We start from the raw sequence: 19,044 nt of genomic DNA on the forward strand, positions 1-19,044 counted from the left end.
CCTGCTCTCCATGCTTGACCTATGCTAAAATATGATAAAACCAAAGCTCACTGATGATTTGGACTAAAGCCCTGGTGACTATTTAAATTGAAACGCATTAACAGCTCTGAATATTTCATGCCAGATACATTAGAACAACCAGCATGATTTATTGAAGGTGATTACCCATCATGGGTATTAATATATTGTGCTGCACTGGGCCATCTGAGAAGAAATTAATTTCAAGTGACAACATGGGATGTTTTGGGTCTTGTAGACACTTGTCCTGGGAGTCGTGACTGACAGTGCCAGTTTGGGAGAGTGGGAAGGACTGGGGGTGAAGTCATTGAAGTTATTTTTTTTGAATGAATAAAATTAATGAGTTCCTGTTTCTGAGTCAGCTTCTCATGAGGGGAAGGAGCTAGTCAGCAATGACCCAAACTGGGTCCAATTTTTCTTCCTCTGCTTTGGGGAAAACACATTGTTATCTTCTGATAACAGTTACATCTTATTGGGTTCCTTCAATAGTTTTGTGGATCCATAATCTTGTCAATGTGGTCATCTTTTCCAGACAAGACCAGAACCTATCCATGCCTTCTTATCACATGCCATTCTTCTCCATGGTTTCCCATGAATCCTTCAGTTACTCCAAACACTGGAAGACCTTCTGCAAGAGTTTGAACCTAGTGTATAAGACCAGAGGACCTGTCCAGAATAGAGTAGGGAGGTCTATTTGAACTGCTTTTTTGTCAAGATTGCCATCGTATCAAAACTTTGAATTGCTGTGTGTCTTGTATCTTGTATATCTTTGTGTGTTTACACAAACCCAGATATAATACTATTTGATGCCTCTACTGTAATTGGTCAAGCCCTAATGTTAACTTGTGATATAATTTTTCAGTCATTTTCAGTTGTGTTTGACTCTTTGTGACCCCATTTGGGGTTTTTTTGGTAAAGATACTAGAGTGGTTTATTATTTCCTTTTTTTAGCTAATTTACAGATGAGAAAAATGAAGCAAACAACGTTAAGTGACTTGCCCAGGGTCATGCAGCTAGTAAATATCTGAGGCCAGATTTGAACTCAGAAAAAGGAGTCTTCTTGACTCCAGGCCCAGCACTCTATCCACTGTGCCATCTAGATGCCCCTATGATATAACACTTGATGTATATGTATGTGTGCATGCATGTGTGTGTATAAATATGTGTGTGTATGTCTATACACACATATATATGTATGTGTATATGTCACACACACACACACACACACACACACACACACACACACACACACCCTCCCATACCCATTCATTGTTGGCTTGCCCCAGCCTAGGGCCAAGGGTCCTGAACAGCACCTAGTATCTACTTGGTTGCTAGAACAACACCCACTCAGGTACATATCTCAGGGTTCAGGAGTTCTGGGATGCCAGACTATCATAATATTCCCATATATGCAATTTGCCCAATAAACAATCAATTTGGTCCATTGGCAAGATGACTATATGGGAATGTCCCTTGGCTTAATCCTGTGCCTGAAAGATCCTATCATCTCAACTGACTATTTGACCCAGTTAGCATACAGCTAAAGTAGGCAGAATACTATGTACAGGTACCAGTGCAGCACTGTGTTAGAACTGAAGATTTCAAGGAACAGAAATAGCTAAATCCACCTCAAGCTAGTCATGAGTTTGTTTAATAACTTACAAATACTGTAGATGTCCTCAGTCCGAGAAGAAGGGTACAAGACTTGTACACTTCCTACCTCGCTGTCATCCTGAGTACCTACTTTGATCTAATCTCAAAGAATGAAGATGCATACATAGATAACTAAATCCTGAACAACTGGTTCAGCTCACACGACTGAGCAGTTCTAGATGCCCCACAGATATTAGGTAGCTGTGGGGTTTCATTTGAAGCGGGTCAAGGGAGCTGGATACTCTAAGCTACCTTTGAACACCCCAATCATGAGTAAATGAAATACCCCTAAATGCAGAAGTTTGGAGAATTTGGAATCAGGGCTGTGCTCATGGATAATTATTGATCACAGATAAGCTGTCTCTAGCTGTATATCCCACCTTGTTCTTTTGGTAAAGGGGCTGATCATCATTCCACCCTTTGAAGATTATTCCCCAAGGGCAACTTCCGGCTCCAAAGGAATTCTATAAGCCCTACGTGCTTGGGGAATAGAGACCCACTGAACATTTCTGAGCCGAGGAATGGTGAAAGAATAATTTAGAAAGAAGGATTAGTTCATGGAGAAACTGGAAACAAGCAGATTAATAAGGAAGATATTATACTTTACTAGGTTCCTTTTTGCTAAAATCAAGTGTAGTTTCTTAACTACTTAGCAACTTAATATCTGCTGCATCCTTTATAACAATAATACCTAACAGTGATATAGCACTTTAATGATATAAAAGTCTCCCCAAGAGGTAACGAGTGCCAACGTTATTCTCTCTAGCTTCAAAGATCTACAGTTGGAAGGGAACTCTGAAGTCATCTAGTCTAAATCCATCATTTTACAGATGAGTGACCTGGGGCACAGGGAAGGAGGAACTTGGAGTCAGAAAGATATGGGTTCAGATTCTATCGCTGTCATTCATTGGCTGCATGACTACAGACAAATCATTAAACCTCTGAGTCTCAGTTTCCCCATCTAGAAAATGGGGACAATGATACCTACAGTACTGGGTTGTAGTGAGGTACAAATAAAATAGCATCTATAAATAGATGTTGTTATTATTCTTCTCTGCAAAGGAAACTGCCTTCAGGTCAGTGCAAGCTTCCCTGAAGACCAGGCAAGAATTTTTGGCAGCAGCAGAAGGAAGTGTCTTCTGTACGTGGTGGAGGTTGCAGGGGTCTGGGGTCAGAAGCTTGTGTAGGACCCAAGTGAGCCAAGGTGATTGAAGCTCAGAAATAAAGTTTAGCTTGTGGAGTAGAGAGAAGGACCTGTCTCATCCGCCCAAGCAGGTTGGGAAGCAACTTCTAGAAGGAGCCAAGAAATAAATGAGACTGAGCAGTACTGCCGACCAGGGGGTAGGACCCTGAGTAACTTGGCATCCAATCCCAGACAGTGTTGACATAAAGAGTTGAAATTGAGAAGGGGGTTGGATACCCTGTAATCTGTGCCAGTAAACAAATCTATGACTTACTAGACTTTATTAATATTAACTTAATTACATTTTATGTTCACAAAACGTTTTTTGTAATTTTTTTATTGATGTCTTTTGTTTTTTACACCTTTGTAGTTTCCCCTAAATCCCTCCCTCTTTCCTACCCCTTTGGAGAGAACCTCCCATTTGGTAAATATTTTTAATGATAAAAAAGAGAAAGAGAAAAAAATCAGCACATCCAATCAATGCACTGTGTGATAGATGATTAATTAGATCCCTATGTTATTCCAATTAGTATTAATCAGTTAGATATGATTCCATAGGGGTAGTGATTAGATGGTTTGCATATTAGGCCCCAGAATGGTGAACTGCAAGTTCATATAGGAAGCTAACTAGAGGCCCTCCACCCTAGTTTTTCCTTGTTACAATGACCAAGCCCAGGGTGGTGGAGGTGACTCAATTATATGGAAAGTCCTCCAGCTATTTTTGTTGCCCCTCTGACCCTTTTCATTCCTCTATTGCCCAGCATGGGAAGAAGACCATTAGCACTTGTCCAACAAGTGCCCTGGTTGCTGGCCTGCAGCCTGCTTTTCTACCAGCCCATGGGTGTGCTCATCAGGACCTCTTGACAGGTCAAGATAAGTCTATCAAGATCTACTTATTAGCTTGTTTGTCAATCAATGGGATTCTGTATTTTGTGTAGACCTTCCTGAAGGGTCAAGGGCAAGGTCTATCAACCAATGAGATTCTGTATTTTTAGTTTGCTTCATTTGTATTGTCTGGGTATCCAGCACAATAAAACTAAGGCCTGGAGGGAAGGGGCATCTCAGATCGTGAGGAAGATCTGAGGTCCACTTCATTAGAGAGAGCCATGGACCATTTGATAAAGTGCCATTGGCTCAGAGCTCTGCCTCAGTGGCTTTTCTTTCAGATTAGACAATTTTGAAACCCCACAATTGAAAGGGTCTAAAAACGTACAGTGCTTTACCAAATGCTTTATCACATTATCACATTATCTCATTCATCTACATGTATAATGTATGTGCATCCATAATCTCATTTACATATATTAATTTATTATCTCACAGCATATAGTAAGCTCTGGATGTTGGTGAGCTGGTCCTCAAAACAACCATGTTATATAGGTAGTACAGATTTATTATGACCTCATGGGCCAAAGACCTCCAAAAGTATTGGTTCACACTTACTGAGTCCAAGCCTGGGAGCTGACTTAAAAGAGTCGGCTCTTTTTGGATTTTTATGGACCTGCCTGGAGTTTGCTCTGGGACAACATATAACTATAACTTAGGTATAGCTCATGTCTAGGTTTCCACTGATATAGATCAAAGATGTTCTCAGCCCCTATACCAAATACTCAAAGTAAAAATATGAGTATTGAGTGTAAGGCAGGCATCGTTCAGAAGACACAATGAACAGATACAGAAAATACCAGATAATCAAAGGATTCATAGGTGCTTACAAACATATTCAGAAAACACATCAAGCATTCATATAGTCAATAAACTTGACTTATAAGGCAATCATATTTTAGAACTATTAAAGATGCAACACCTCTACCCATCATGCATGATCTGAATCACTCTTTATAAACTCAGTGGGTGGCAAAGACCAGATCCCTTGTTTCCTTAAGTCATGGATCCCCCTGACTGCTCCTGTAGCCTCAGGGGCTATGAACATGATCCCCTTCATTATCAAAGAAGCAAAGTTCAGGAAATCCATTTCTTTTTGCTTAAAGGTCCTATTCTGAACTCTTGAACTTCAAGTGACCCATAATGCAATTCCCACAGGGCTGAGGCTGTCCAGAAAGTCTCCTTTCTCTACCCAAGAGACTAGATTCTGGGATCATGTTGCCTGAGGCGGGGGTTCAGGAATATTGTCTATGAATTCCCTCTCTTAGGCCAAATGGGTAAATACGTATCTACTCTTGTGCTTTTGTAAGAACTCTATTATGGAGGGACAGCTAGGTGGCGCAGTGGATAGAGCACTGGCCCTGAAATCAGAAGGACCTGAGTTCAAATCCGGCCTCAAACCAAACATTTGACACGTACTAGCTGTGTGACCTTGGGCAAGTCACTTAACCCCGACTGCTTCACTAAAAAAAAAAAAAAAAAAAGAACCCTATTATGCCCTGGCTTCTGCTGTCTCCTGAGATGAAGAACTCCACTCTTAGAAACTCTCCTCTTAAGTCAAGTGGTCAAGAAGCTATGGGCTGGCACATATAATTCCAATGAGCTTCTACATGTAATAGCAGCCAATATAATGGCCCCATTATCTTTTCTTGGTAGGAGGAGACAGTGTGTCTTTCACCTGTCCTACCAAGAATAGGAATAAAAAGAAAAGGGTAAAGTAATATGTTAACTAACTCTCTAGGCCTTCACAATGAAGTAGATCCTCATTGAGTCCATTCTCCTAAAGAAATCTAAGCTATCAGTAGCTCTAAATCATTAACAATGAGAGAAATGCACATTTATTTTTTAAATTAATTTATTTTGATTTATCAACAATCACTTCCATAAGCTTTTTTTTTTTTTAAGGAAATTGGGGTTAAGTCCCTTGCCCAGGGTCACACAGCTAGTAAGTGTCAAGTGTTTGGTCTGAGGCCGGATTTGAACTCAGGTCCTCCTGACTTCAGGGCCGGTGCTCTATCCACTGCACCACCTAGCTGCCCCTTCCGTAAGCTTTTGAGTTCTAAATTTCTCTCCCCTTCTCTCCCCAAAACAGCATGCAATCTGATATAGGCTATACATCTACATTCCTATTAAATATATTTTCTTTTTTTTGTGAGGCAATCAGGGTTAAGTGACTTGCCCAGGTTCACACAGCTAGTAGGTGTCATGTGTCAAGTGTCTGAGGCAGGATTTGAACTTAGGTCCTCCTGACTCCAAGGCCAGAGCTCTATCTACTGCACCACCTAGCTGCCCCTTAAACATATTTTCACATTAGTGATGTTGTAAGTAAGAATTAGAACCAATAGGAGGAATCACCAGAAGGAGGAAACAAAACACAACAGAAGAAAAAATAAAGTAGCAAATAGTATGCTTCGATCTGCATTCAAACTCCATAGTTCTTTCTTCTTTGTGGATAGCATTTTCCATCAAGAGGCCTTTGGAGAGGTCTTAGATCCTTGTATTACTGAGAAGGGTTAAGTCTATCAATATTAGTCATCACACAACATGGTGGTTACTGTGTACAATATTCTCCTGGTTCTGCTCACTTCTCTCACCATCAGAGCACACAAGTCAGAAATGCACATTTAAAAAAACTCTGAGGTACCACCTCACACCCAAGCTGACAAAGGAAAATGACAAATGCTTGAGGGGCTATCTGAGGTTATTTAATCCAACTTCCTCACTTTACAGATGAGGAAACTGCGGCTCAGGGAGTTTAAATGAGGTAGTAAGTAGAAAAGCTGGAGGAATGAACACTGGTCCATTGACTACCAAATCTGTTTTCTTTCTTACAGCCCATATATGTATAAGTATGTGTATGTGTATGAGTTTATTGTTATTAGTGTACCTGTTTGTGTATGTTCAAGATTCTTGAGGGCAAGGATGATGTCATTTATATTTGTATTTCTCCCAGCTACTTAACCTGCATACACGCTATCGCGAAAACACTAATGTTTGAGTGAAAGCATCAGCAGACTACATTCAGAGGGCCAGTCCATCTGCTGCCTGTTTGTGTTTGGCCTTGAGCCAAGATTTGTTGTCATTGGGTCATGTCCAACTCTTTGTGACCCCATTTGGGGTTTTCTTGGCAAAGATACTACAGTGGTTCAAGCCATTTCTTTCTCCGGCTCATTTTACAGGTAACGAAGCTGAGGCAAACAAGGTTAAGTGACTTCCCCTGGATCACACACCTAGTAAGTGTCTGGGACTGGATTTGAACTTAGGAAGATGAGTCTTCCTGGTTCCAAAACCAGTGCTCTATCCACTGTACCACCTATCTACTCCACTTTAAAACTAAATGAGGCATATATAATCTATATCGAATTTCTTACTGTCTTAGGGAAGGGAGGGAGGGAGAAAATTTGGAATTCAAAATTTTATAAAAAATGAATGTTAAAAATTATCTTTACATGTAATTGGAAAAAATAAAATACTATTAAAAAAAACTAAATTAGGCCAATTCCTACCATCTCAGGGAGGAAGGAAGAGAATTTGGGATTCAATTTTTTTTAAAAGTATGTTAAAAATTGTTTACATATAATTGGAAAAAAATAAAATATTATTCAAAAAGAAAACAAGATGAGGCAGTCAATCAACACAGAGTTATAAAGTGCTTCCTGGGTGCCAGGCACACAAAGCAACTAAGTAGGTTGTTAACAAGTTGATTTAAAATTCACAAATGAGCCAGAGAAAGATTTTTAAGCAGATAAGAGGAAAGAGGCTGGCAGGCTGAAATTAATCTAATGCTAAGCTATTTGATGAGGAATCATCCCTGTAGAGCAGGAGATAAAGAAGCAGATTAAGGGAGCTCAGATTCAGAGTCCTGGGGAAGGGCTGCGTTTCTGGGCCTAGGCCACTGCCCACAGAGACAGAGCTCTCTGTTTGCAAGCCCTGGAATGGTGGAGGGGATCAATGGCCCATAGACGTATGTGGCCCGTGCACATCCCTTGTCGTACCAGGGGAGTGAACAGCGTTCCCAAGTATTCAGGATACTGTCTCTCCCTGTCTCCCTGGGAATACACAAAAATGTATTTAACATGAGGGAATTTCTTCCTGTCCGTTAGGATTACAGATTAAGAGCAGGAAGGGACCTCGTAGGTTTTTTAATCTGATTTCGTTATTTTTCAAATGAGGAAACTGAGGCCTGGAGAAGTCAGTCAGTCAATAAGTATTTATCAAATGCCTACTATGTGTCAGGTAGTATGCTAAGTTCTGGGGATACAAAAATAGTCAAAAGACAGTCTCTGCCCTGGAGGAGCTCACAATTTAAGAGAAGAGACAATAAGCAAGCCAATATGCTTGAACAAGCTATATTCTGGACAAATGGGAAAGAATTAACAGAGGGAAGGCACTAGAATTAAGAGGGCTTGGGAAAAGCTTCCTGTAGAAAATGGGGTTTTGATTGGGTTTAGTTGAAGGAATCCAGGGAAGTCAGGAGATGGAGATGGAGATGGGGAAGGAGAGCATTCTGGGCGTGGAGGGCAGCCACCACATTCCCTCCGCTAAAGTCAAGCCTTTATTCCCACTCTCCCACCAGCACACCTAATTCATCAGGCAAGGTGCCCTGGAAGGAGTCCTGATCTGATGTGGGAGCCAGAAGACCACGGAACAGGTCCCAGATCAGACATTTACTATCCTCATGACCCTGGACAAGTCATGGGATTGAGAAATGGAAAAGTGTTTAGAGTTCAGCTAATCTGTGGTCCTTATTTTACAGTTGAGGAAACTGAGGCTCAAAGAGGTTAACTGACTTATCAAAGGTTGCACAAGTAATAAGTAGCAGAGGATAATAAGTCTAAAGCCAGAAGGAACTTCAGAAGTCATTTTACAGAAGAGGAAACTGAACAGAGAGGTGAGGTGAATTGTTGACCGTCACATATGTTCAAGACATCAGAGGTAAGATTTGAACCAAAGGTTCAACAGTGGCTTATTCCACTGTCACTAAACCACACTGCTTAGGGCAAAGATTTTAATTACCCATACTTTCTGAACCACAAGTTCTTCGTCTGTAAAATGGGAATAATGCTTTACAACAATAATTATACTACTTACTTCACAAGGAAAGCACCCGGTAGACCTCAAAGAGCCGTGGTGTGTCCTTCATCTTCAGAGAGGACCAGTGACATCCCAGGTGATGTCTTGACTCACGTGTGAATTGGATGTAAGTGAGGCAGAGTTGCACAAAGTCATCTGCCTCTCTCTCTCTTCCAGAATCATCAAATTCCAGAGGCAGGATAAAAGTCAGGACAACTGGCGATGGCCCAGGATGCAGTAGATGACCTTGGTATCTTCAGTGTCTGACCAAGCGCTAAGGGATCCGCAGTGCCTACTTCATGGTGGTTGAACCAAATTGTTCTCATCTGCCTATTCCACTGAGACACTTTTACCAGGGTGTGGCCACTGCTTATGCTACATCTTCTTGGAGGCCCAGGTGAGAGTTGGGTGACAGGTAGACGGACACCAGCGGAGGATGAGCAGCGCTGAGAAGGGTTAGAGCAAGCCCTCACACCAGAGGTGCTCCCTAAGCACCCGTGCACCCCTGAAGAGCTATACAAATATGTTTGTCAAACCTCTGTGCGTTCATCACATTGCTCTCTTTGCTTACGGTAGTGACTTAAACTTCTTCTATATCCCCCATAGCATCTAGCACAATGTTAACAGATAGTAGGTGCTCAGTAAATATTTCTGAATTGCCTGCTCTCCTAGGTGTTGACAAAATGTGGGAAAATGTACGATGTAGCTTCATCTTTAGCCTTGAGATTCAGCAAGCCCAACCTAGCAAAAGGATAACAAATTAAAAAAAAACTTACGTAAATTAATTCAAATACCACCTTTGGGTGACCCAGTTAACAGAGTCGGGGCATTTGACGGCTCAGGTAACTCTATAGGAAGAAGCTATGCCACTGCATTCACCAGTAATGGAGGAATAATGATAGATGATGATTTTCACATATCATCTTTTTTTTTTCTTTTGGTGAGGCGATCGGAGTTAAGTGACTTGCCTAGGGTCACACAGCTAGGAAGTGTCAAGTGTCTGAGGCCAGATTTGAACTCAGATCCTCCTCACTCCAAGGCCACTATTCTATCCACTGCACAACCTAGCCACCCCTATATATAATCTTGAGTGCATTTTTTAGTCTTATTTTATCTACTCCCCACTCACATTGGCAAGCCAAGTATTTAGAGTCAGGCTGCTATATACCCCTCAGGTCTAGTGGTAGCCTAGAGGGCTTGGGGGTATCTTTCTGTGGCTCATGAATCTTCACTTATTTACTTTCCTTTATTTATTATCAGTTGAAATCAACTAGCCAGTCAGATTTAATTGGCTTTTAGAAATGGCTATTTCTGTATGATACCATACAGCTTCCCCAAAAGCTGTCATGTACTCTCTGCTTTATTTGGCCTCATGGCTTGGGTTAAAGCAAAGACTTAGGTTCTGTAATTTATAAGAAATTGGTTCTCAGGAAGCTGGTACAAACAAAAGTCTTATTATTATGTGGTTCAACAAGCAAGCATAAAGAAAGCATATACATATATGTATATGTATAAACACACACACACACACATAATATATGGCAATATAGACAGACAGAGATTCATCCCCATGCATGCAGGAACTCACCCGACATGAAGGGAAGGGAAATGTCAGAGAAAGAACACACTTCAAATTGGTATTCAGTTGAAGTTATATACCCTAAAAAATGAGCTTGATAATCAGAACAGATAATCAGTGCCAGATGTGGGAGGGGGCATTTCTAATCAGATCCAGATGTGGTGGAAAAGTTGGGGGGAGAGGTTCACTTATTGATGCCAGACTCAGGTAGAAGGGTTTTCTTTACTGAAACTATAAATTGGGAAAGGGAAATCTGAAGCAGAAGAAGGGGGGTAACTCAGAAGTTTTGTTCAAATAGAAGCTATGAGCATTAGCTGCTTGAAATAGGGTTAATCTAGAATGGAAAAGTACAAAACTGTCTGTCTTTGCTTATATGCTATATGGGCATTAGGACAACTTAAGTGGCTCCGTACCGTAGTCTTATCATTATAATTATAACATCAAACAATATAAAGATTACAATTATTGCACTCTTCCACCAGTACAAACAGAATCCAGGGGAAAGTGGGATCAAACTTAGAGACTGCACATAAGGCAAAGGAATATTCATAGGTCCTCGTTGTTGGAAGTCCTCCCCTTTGTGGGGACACGCGTGTAGCTTTTCTCCTGGGTTGTGTATAGAGCCATAAACCTTCCTTTCCTCAATGGGTCTACTTTGTCCTTGGCTCCCTGAAATGGACAGCTGCTGCTAATAGTCCAAATCTTCCGGGACCTTTCAAAGATTACAATGGTCAAGGGGAGAGGGCGGGGTGGCAGACTAAGGTTCTTCTCCTTCCACAGCCCTAAGTGATTTCTTTTCAGGCTTCACTGGAATAGCTCTCTCTGCTGTCAGATGTTCAAATGCTTGGGTTCCAAACTAGCTTTTTCTTTTACACAGAAGACACAGGGTATAACCAAGTCAAATGTCTCATCTGTTGCCAATGTCTAACAATGTCTAAGGCAACTTAGAATTCCTGGTACCTCCTGTTGAGGAAACTCCCTCTTCCAATGCAGACGACCACTTGCTTTGAAACTTATGGTCTTAGAGACTTGTCCGAGGCAACTTAAGTCCCAGCTAAAATCCCACCTTCTGTAGGAAGCCTTTCTTGAGCCCGCTCAGTGCTGGTGCCTTCTCACGGTCTATTATGTCCTGTTTATCCTGTCTATAGCTTGCTTTGTATATATGTGCTCGTGGTTTCCCCCATTAGATTGTAAGCTCTCTGAGTGCAGAGACTGTCTTATACTCTTCTTTGTATTCCCAGTGCTTAGCACAGTGCCTGGCATATAGTAAGTGATTAATAAGTGTTTATTCACTGACTGACTGACTGAAAGGCTGTGACTTGCTTAAAGGCACATTGTCAGTGTGTATCTGGAGTGGGACCTGAACCCAAATCTTCCTGGCTCTGAGGACAACTTTCACAAACAATTCCCACCAACAGTAAAGAAAAGGTCATTTCTTCACAGGGTTTGCCCAGAACTGGGTTTTTTTTTTTATTTTTGGGGGGGTGAGGCAATCAGGGTTAAAGTGACTTGCCCAGGGTCACGCAGCTACCAGCATTGTTTTGGGGAGATTGCTCCACCCTAGAGAAGGAAGTAGGGTGTGAGGAGTTGGAAGAAGAAGGCAAACAAACAAGAAGAGGAGGAAGAAGAAAAAACAGAGAAAACACTGTTAGAAAAACATGCCAGGCCATGAACCATGTTAAATATTGATGGCTATTTTTATCAGCTGCTAAATAATGGAATAGCAGGCCTAGAAGGGTATACAAATGGGCTGGGGAGGATTCAATAACAGAGAGTAGGAGGACTCTGTATCAATAGGCAGAGCAAGAAGCTGGGGATGGGTGTTTGAAGTTCTTTAGGGGAAACCTGGCCAGAATAATTCTAGAACCTAACTAGCAATTCTAGAACCCCAGACAAGCACCACAAAATGTGCCTGGGGCATGCAATGAAATGCACCTTCAGATCAACTTAAGACAAATTCATTTGGGGGGGGAGGGGAGGGGAAGACCTTGGGTAGAGATAATAATAATAATAATAACAACAACAACAACACTTACATAGCACTTACTATGTTCCAGGCATTGTGCTAAGCACTTCACAATTATTATCTCATTTGATCCTCACAATAACCGTGGGAGATAGATGCTACTCTTGTCCCCATTTTACAGATGAGGAAACTGAAGCAAACAGAAGTCTGGGGAGTCACAGGGATGATGAGCTAATGTTTAGGGAAGCCAATCAACATCCCCTTCCCAGAATTAATGGCACAATTGATTAATTACTGTGCCCAGAGCAAGAAATGAAAAGTGGGGTGCAAATTTGCAGGCAGATGACTCAGATGGACTGCTGGACCATATATATAATATGTATATACATATGTAATATATTATATATACATATATATACACACATATATACACACACACACATATATGTACATGTATATGAAGTATGGTCTGAGGACTGGGGCCAGCTAAATAGAGTGGGTTAATGGGCTAGTTCCAACTTGCTCAGTCACCAACTAAGAAAGGAGGGATGAGGAGGAAAGTAGCTCTTCCTTCCCTGTTTTGACTAATTTCTTTTGCTAACTAGGTGCTAAGCTCTGTTGTTTCTGCACGCCTGCAGATGGAATACAAGTACTCTTAATGTCTTCTAAATTTCTGCACTGCAAAAAGTCCCAGTCATTTTTCTTTAGTTATAACTCTGAACTTGGCTTGTTTCCTCTTCAAGTTCCTGTCTCCTCTCTCCTCCCAATTAGAATTTCCCCCAGTATCCCCAATGACTCTCCTAGGACCTTACTCACTGGTTGCATCTTTTCTCCCATGCCTCTCTTCTGCTGATTCCACTATATTTCAGACTGCTGTCAGAGACAGAAAAGGGGCCAGTATTGTGAAAGCTTTGGTGTGGCAGCCAACGAAAGCCAAGATTAGCATGGAAAAGGAAGAAAACCCCGTCATCTCTAAATCAGCAGCCAGAGACCGCTTCTGTCCCTGGATTCCCCAGTCTATTTTGTGTTTGTCATAAGGGAAATGACACTCAGGCTTCTTTCTCTGCCTTTCTACCTCTTTCTTCTCCTGAAGAGAGAAAGGAGATGACATAAATTCAGGAGACTGAAATCTGGAGGGGACCTTAGACATTGTCCAGTCTGATTCCCTCATTTTATAGATAAGGAAACTTACCAGGGTAAGTGACTAGCACAAGATTATATAAGTGGTATGTCACAGAACCCACACTCAAATCTTTAGATTTCAGATCAAGCACTCCACAATACTACATCTCCAAAAGAGACTCTCTTGGAGTCAATCGATATCCCATCCAAAGCTTTAAATTTCCCCCTGTGAGGTAAAGCCAAGATGGTAGAGTGGTAAAAAGAAGCAGTAGGGCAAACTCCCCTTCACAAAACTCCCCAAACAGATCTAGAAAATCCATCAGACCAAATCCTAATGGGGAAATCCAGAAAAATTCATAATAATAAACTTGTCTTTGGGAGTCAGACAGAGAAGTTTGCAGACACTGGGGGTGGGATTGGGACAAGGGCACACATTGGGACAAGAGATGTGGAGCACTCCAATGCCTGGGGAGACGCTGTGCACCAGGGCAAAAGGAAGTCCCAAACCCCTAGGGGCAGCACCAGACCCATACTGAGGCTCTTCAACAGACAAAGGTGCAGATTGGAAATTTTGTTCACCCCCTACCCAGTTCTGGGTCACAGATCCAGGGCAGAATAAGAAGAAGACCTGCACGTGGAGGCGGTGTTCCCCAATAGGGAAACCCTGGGAAGCGTACTGAGAAAGCAGAAAGTTCAGAAGCTAGAAGCAGCAATGTGACTCAGACCCAGACCCCAGGTGCAGAGCAAGGTATCGTTTCCAGCAGCTAGCCCAGCCTGCAGAGAAATAACTGAGGCAGAAATCCCAGAACAAATGGGAGCCTACAGTTCTGTTATTGTGAACCAACAAACTTTTCTAGATGAACCCAGTAGCAATCTACTCTTGCTCAGATTCAAACCTAGGTCAGGAACTTGCAGAGATCAGACCAGGACAGCAGCAATCATACTTTGCCATGGATTCAAGCACTTTGGGAGCATTGAAAACCTGTAAGTTCCCAACCTTTCCCTGAGGTCCTGGAATAACACAACACTCAATATCCCAGGAAAGCAGCAACACCAGTCCAGACCTTCCCTTCAGAAGTGCCACTGAGCCCAGCTGTAACATCATGTCCAAAGTCAGGAAGTAGGCTGGAAGAATGAGCAAACAAACAAAAAAAGAATCCCTCCTCTAAGAGCTACTATGGTGGCAGGAAAGTTCAAGACTCGAACCCAGAAAAAGAGAATGACTCCAAAACATCTACAAACAAAGCCTCAAAGAAAAACACAGCTTGGGCAAAAACTCAACTAGAATTTCTGGAAGAGATGAAGCAAGAGTTTAAAAATGTTTTCTGATTAATGGATTGAGAGCACTTGAAGAAAAATTAGAAAAGAAATGAGAGCTATGGAAGAAAGACCTGGAAAGGGAATTAACAGCTTGGCACAAGAGGAACAAAATCTCACTCGATCAACAAACACCCTGAAAATTAGAATGAACCAATAGAAGCTTCAGGACTCCATGAAGCAACAGGATATGTTAAAACAATGTCAGAAGTCTGAAAATTTAGACAAAAATATAAGATATCTCATAGCAAAAACAATTGACCTGGAAAACTGATCAAGGAGAAAAAAATTTTAAGATCCACTGCACTTTCTGAACATCCTATTTCAAGAAATCTTAAAAGAAAGCTGTCCAGATCTTTTAGAACCAGAGGGTAAAGTAGAAATAGAAAGAACTTACTAGTTACTTCCTGAAAGAAATCCCAAAATGAAAACTCCCAAGAATATCATAGCTAAAATCCAGAGTTTTCAGGTCAAAGGAAAAAAAAAATTACAAGCAGTCAGAAATAAAGAATTTAAATACCAAGGATTACACATGACTTAGCAGTCACCATTATAAAGGAGCAGAGAGCTTGGAATACAATATTTCAGAAGGCAAAGGATATGGGCTTACAGCCAAGAATAATTTACCCAGCAAACCTGAGGATAATGCTACCAGAGAAAAAGGGGATCTTAAATGAAATAGAAGACTTCTAAGCATTCTTGATGAAGACTAGAACTGCATAGAAGGGAAAGAAGAAGTAAGGAGATAAGCATTTATATAGTACCTACTATGTTCCAGGCACTATGCTAAGTGTTTTAGAAATATTATTTCATTTGATCCTTACAACAACCCTGTGACATAAATTATCCTCATTTCACCACTGAAGAAAATGAGGCAAAAGAAAGTTAAATGGCTTACCTAGAGTCACACAATGTCTGAGGCTGGATTTAAACTGAGGTCTTTCTGACTCCAGGGCCAGCACTCTATCTAGTGTGCCACCTACCTACATAGAAACTTTGAAGTTCAAACATAGGAGTGAAGAGAAACGTAAAAAGGTAAACATTAATGAATGATGATAAAGGGCTAGACAAGGATAAACTGCTTACTTTCAAATATGGGAAGATGATACCTGAAGCCCCTCTGAATCCTAACATCATCAGAAACCATAGAAGAAATCCAATTAGACAAGACCAGGGAATGATTCTGTTATGTTTTTTATGATCTTATGAAAAGAACAGAAAGAAAGGAGAATGGGAATATATTGAAGCGAAGGGAAAGGAAGGTTAGGGAAAATTATCTCCCAGAATCAGGATGTGCCAATAGGCTTCTATGCAAACAATTGCAAACAATTGCAAACAGTTGAATCTTGCTGTCATCTGAATGGGTCAAAAGAAGGAAGAATGCATACACAGAGAGCTGGGTACAGAAATACATTTCACTCAATAAGGAAATTGGAGGAAAAGGGAGAAAGGGAGAGGGGAAATTAGAGGGAGTGCAGATTAAGGGAGGCGTTAGTTTTTAGCAAAACAAACTCTAAGTAAAGACGCACAAAAATATTTATGGCTCTTTTTGAGGTAGCAATGAATGGGATCCAAAGGGGTGTTCGTGAATTTGTGAATGGATGAACAAGTTATGGTATCACTATTGTGTCAAACTCTTATCAGCATTAATGACCAACCAGGATACCAGAGAACTAATGATGAGACATGCTAACCACCTCCTGATAGAGAGGTGAAGGACTCAGAATGCAGAATGGGATAATTTTTTTTTTTGGTATATGGCCAATGTAGACATTTGTTTTGATTAACTATACGTGGTTTTGCTTTTCTTGTATTCTCAGTTGGGGGCTGGGGTAGGAATGGAGTGGGAGAGTGAAAAGGCAAATTTTGTCTGATTAAGACATATAAAAAATATATATATATATATATATACATATTTTAATTTCCCTCTGCAAGGTCTTCAGACATTGTCCTTTGTGTCAAGTTCACATCCAAGTCCCATAACTCTTGACCCACAAATATGTGCAGGTCTCTACTTCTCACTTCCCTCTTATCTCTCTCCATTCTTCCCCCACCCCCTTCCAAAATGCATGTTGGGGAACTGAGAGGTAGGATGAATTTGATCTAAATGCTGAGGACCAAAGCCAATCTGTTTTAATATGCTAATGGAGCGTGTGCTGAAATGTATTATTATTTTTGCATACATTACTTTGAAATGCAAATTACGAGGACTGTCATTAACCATCTCTGTAATCTCCTGGGGTTAAAGGACAAAGGGGAGAGAATTACTTGAAAATTCATTTGCCTTCACTCTTTTGTAGCAGACAAGTTTCTTCCATTTCCCTGAACTGCCTCCTGCTTCTCCAAAACAGGGCCAGGCACTCAGGGCTTCATCACACCAGCTTGAAGTTTCATGTTTTTGAAACCAGTGACCTTGTAGATAGCTACATGCCTGGTGGGCCCAGACTGGAGAACAGTGGTTGTTTTATTTCATTTTCTCCTCTACCACCTTAACTAGGAGGCCAGTGGGTCAGGAGCTGAGAGACTGGGAAAGTGTGTTCGAGGACTCTATAATTGTTCTTATCTCCAAGGTTGATTTGAAATTTAAAAACTTCAGTAAGTTCATTTGTTTTCCTGACTTTAATTTATCATTTCTATGTTAATGACTCCTAACCCTATTTCTCTGCCTGTATTCCACTTCCAAACATCCAGTTATTTATAGATTCATAGATTAAGAGCTGGAAGGGATGTTAAAGGTCCCTTCCCTGGAGTCTTCATTTCTCCTAAATGTTTGTTGTCTTGACTTGTTGCTACCAATATTCTTACAATTCCTTCAACTTGTAGTCATATTTGGCTCCATTTTCTCCTTTACTACTTCCATTTAATTTGTCTCCAAATTCTATCATATCTTTTTCTTTCTTTTTTTTTTTTTAGGCAGTTGGCTTGCCCAGGGTCACACAGCTAATAAATGTCAAGTATTTGGTCTGAGGCCAGATTTGGACTCAGGTGTCCTGACTTCAGGGCCAGTGCTCTATCCACTGCGCCACTTAGCTGCCCCGAAATTCTATCATTTCTACTGACATTATCATAGTTCAGGTCCCCATTACCTTATTTCTGAAGCATCACAACAGACTCCTTCCTAGATGGCCTCAGGCAGCTCTGGTTATTTTCCCTTCCAATCAATCCTTTACACTTATGAGGTCACACTCAAATAGAAATCGATCTTTGTGGGCAGCATATTGACTTAGAAAACCACAAATTAACATTATCTATGTTGTATTGTAATTGTATTTATTTTGTTAAATATTTCCCAATTACATCTTAATCTCATTCGTGCCACAGTCAGGAGTTTTGCTGGCCAAATAGGGCCAGCAGGCCTTGGGTTTTATGTGTCTGCACCACTGCAAAAAAAAAAAAAAAAAAAGATCCTAAAGCATCACTTTCATCCTGTCATTCCCCGACTCAAGAACCTACAATAATTCTGTTGTTGATCAAGTTCAGTTTAAACTCCTATGCTTGGATTTCAAAGGCACTCTTCAATCTGACCCTCTTCTTATCCAACCTTATTTCTCATTCTTCTGCCACATGCAGCCTCGATTCCAGGCAGACAGATCTCCTTATGGGAACCGACTCCAAGCTTTCTTACACTTACCTAGAATGCCTTCTCCTATCCAAACCCTACACATGCTGCAATTTCTATCTCTTGTCTCCCTTCCTCCATAAAGGCTTCTATTATGATGACTCCAGAATACCCGGATCCTTCCCTTCTCTGAGCTTGTAAGTGACCCCATAAAGTTACACAGCGCAGAGTCTCAGATTATAGGCACATCTTAGAGATGTGGCCTGTGCCCCAACTTTGGGTCTACCTATCTGACCACGCCCATAGCTTTATGTCCCATAGAACTCTCCTTCCTTATAGTACTCTAGATCTCGGAGAAGCAACAGTGGATAGAGCACTAAATGGGAGGTCAGGAAGTTTGTTATTCATTCATTTCAGTCACATGTGACTCTTGGTGATCCCATTTGGGGGTCTTCTTGGCAAAGATACTGAAGTGGTTTGCCATTTCCTTCTCCAGTCCATTTTATAGATGGAGAAACTGAGGCAAACAGGGTTAAGTGACTCTGGAAGATAAGTCTTCTTAACTCCAGACCCAACACTCTATCCACTGTTACCCCCAAGTCAGAAAGATCTGAGTTCAAATCCTGCCTCAGATTCTTACCAACTGTATGGTCCCAGGCAAGTCATTTAATCATTCTCAGCCTCAGTTT

This window comes from Vombatus ursinus, unplaced genomic scaffold, assembly GCF_900497805.2.
Source record: "Vombatus ursinus unplaced genomic scaffold, bare-nosed wombat genome assembly UNPS02014179.1, whole genome shotgun sequence".
Lineage (NCBI taxonomy): Eukaryota > Metazoa > Chordata > Mammalia > Diprotodontia > Vombatidae > Vombatus > Vombatus ursinus.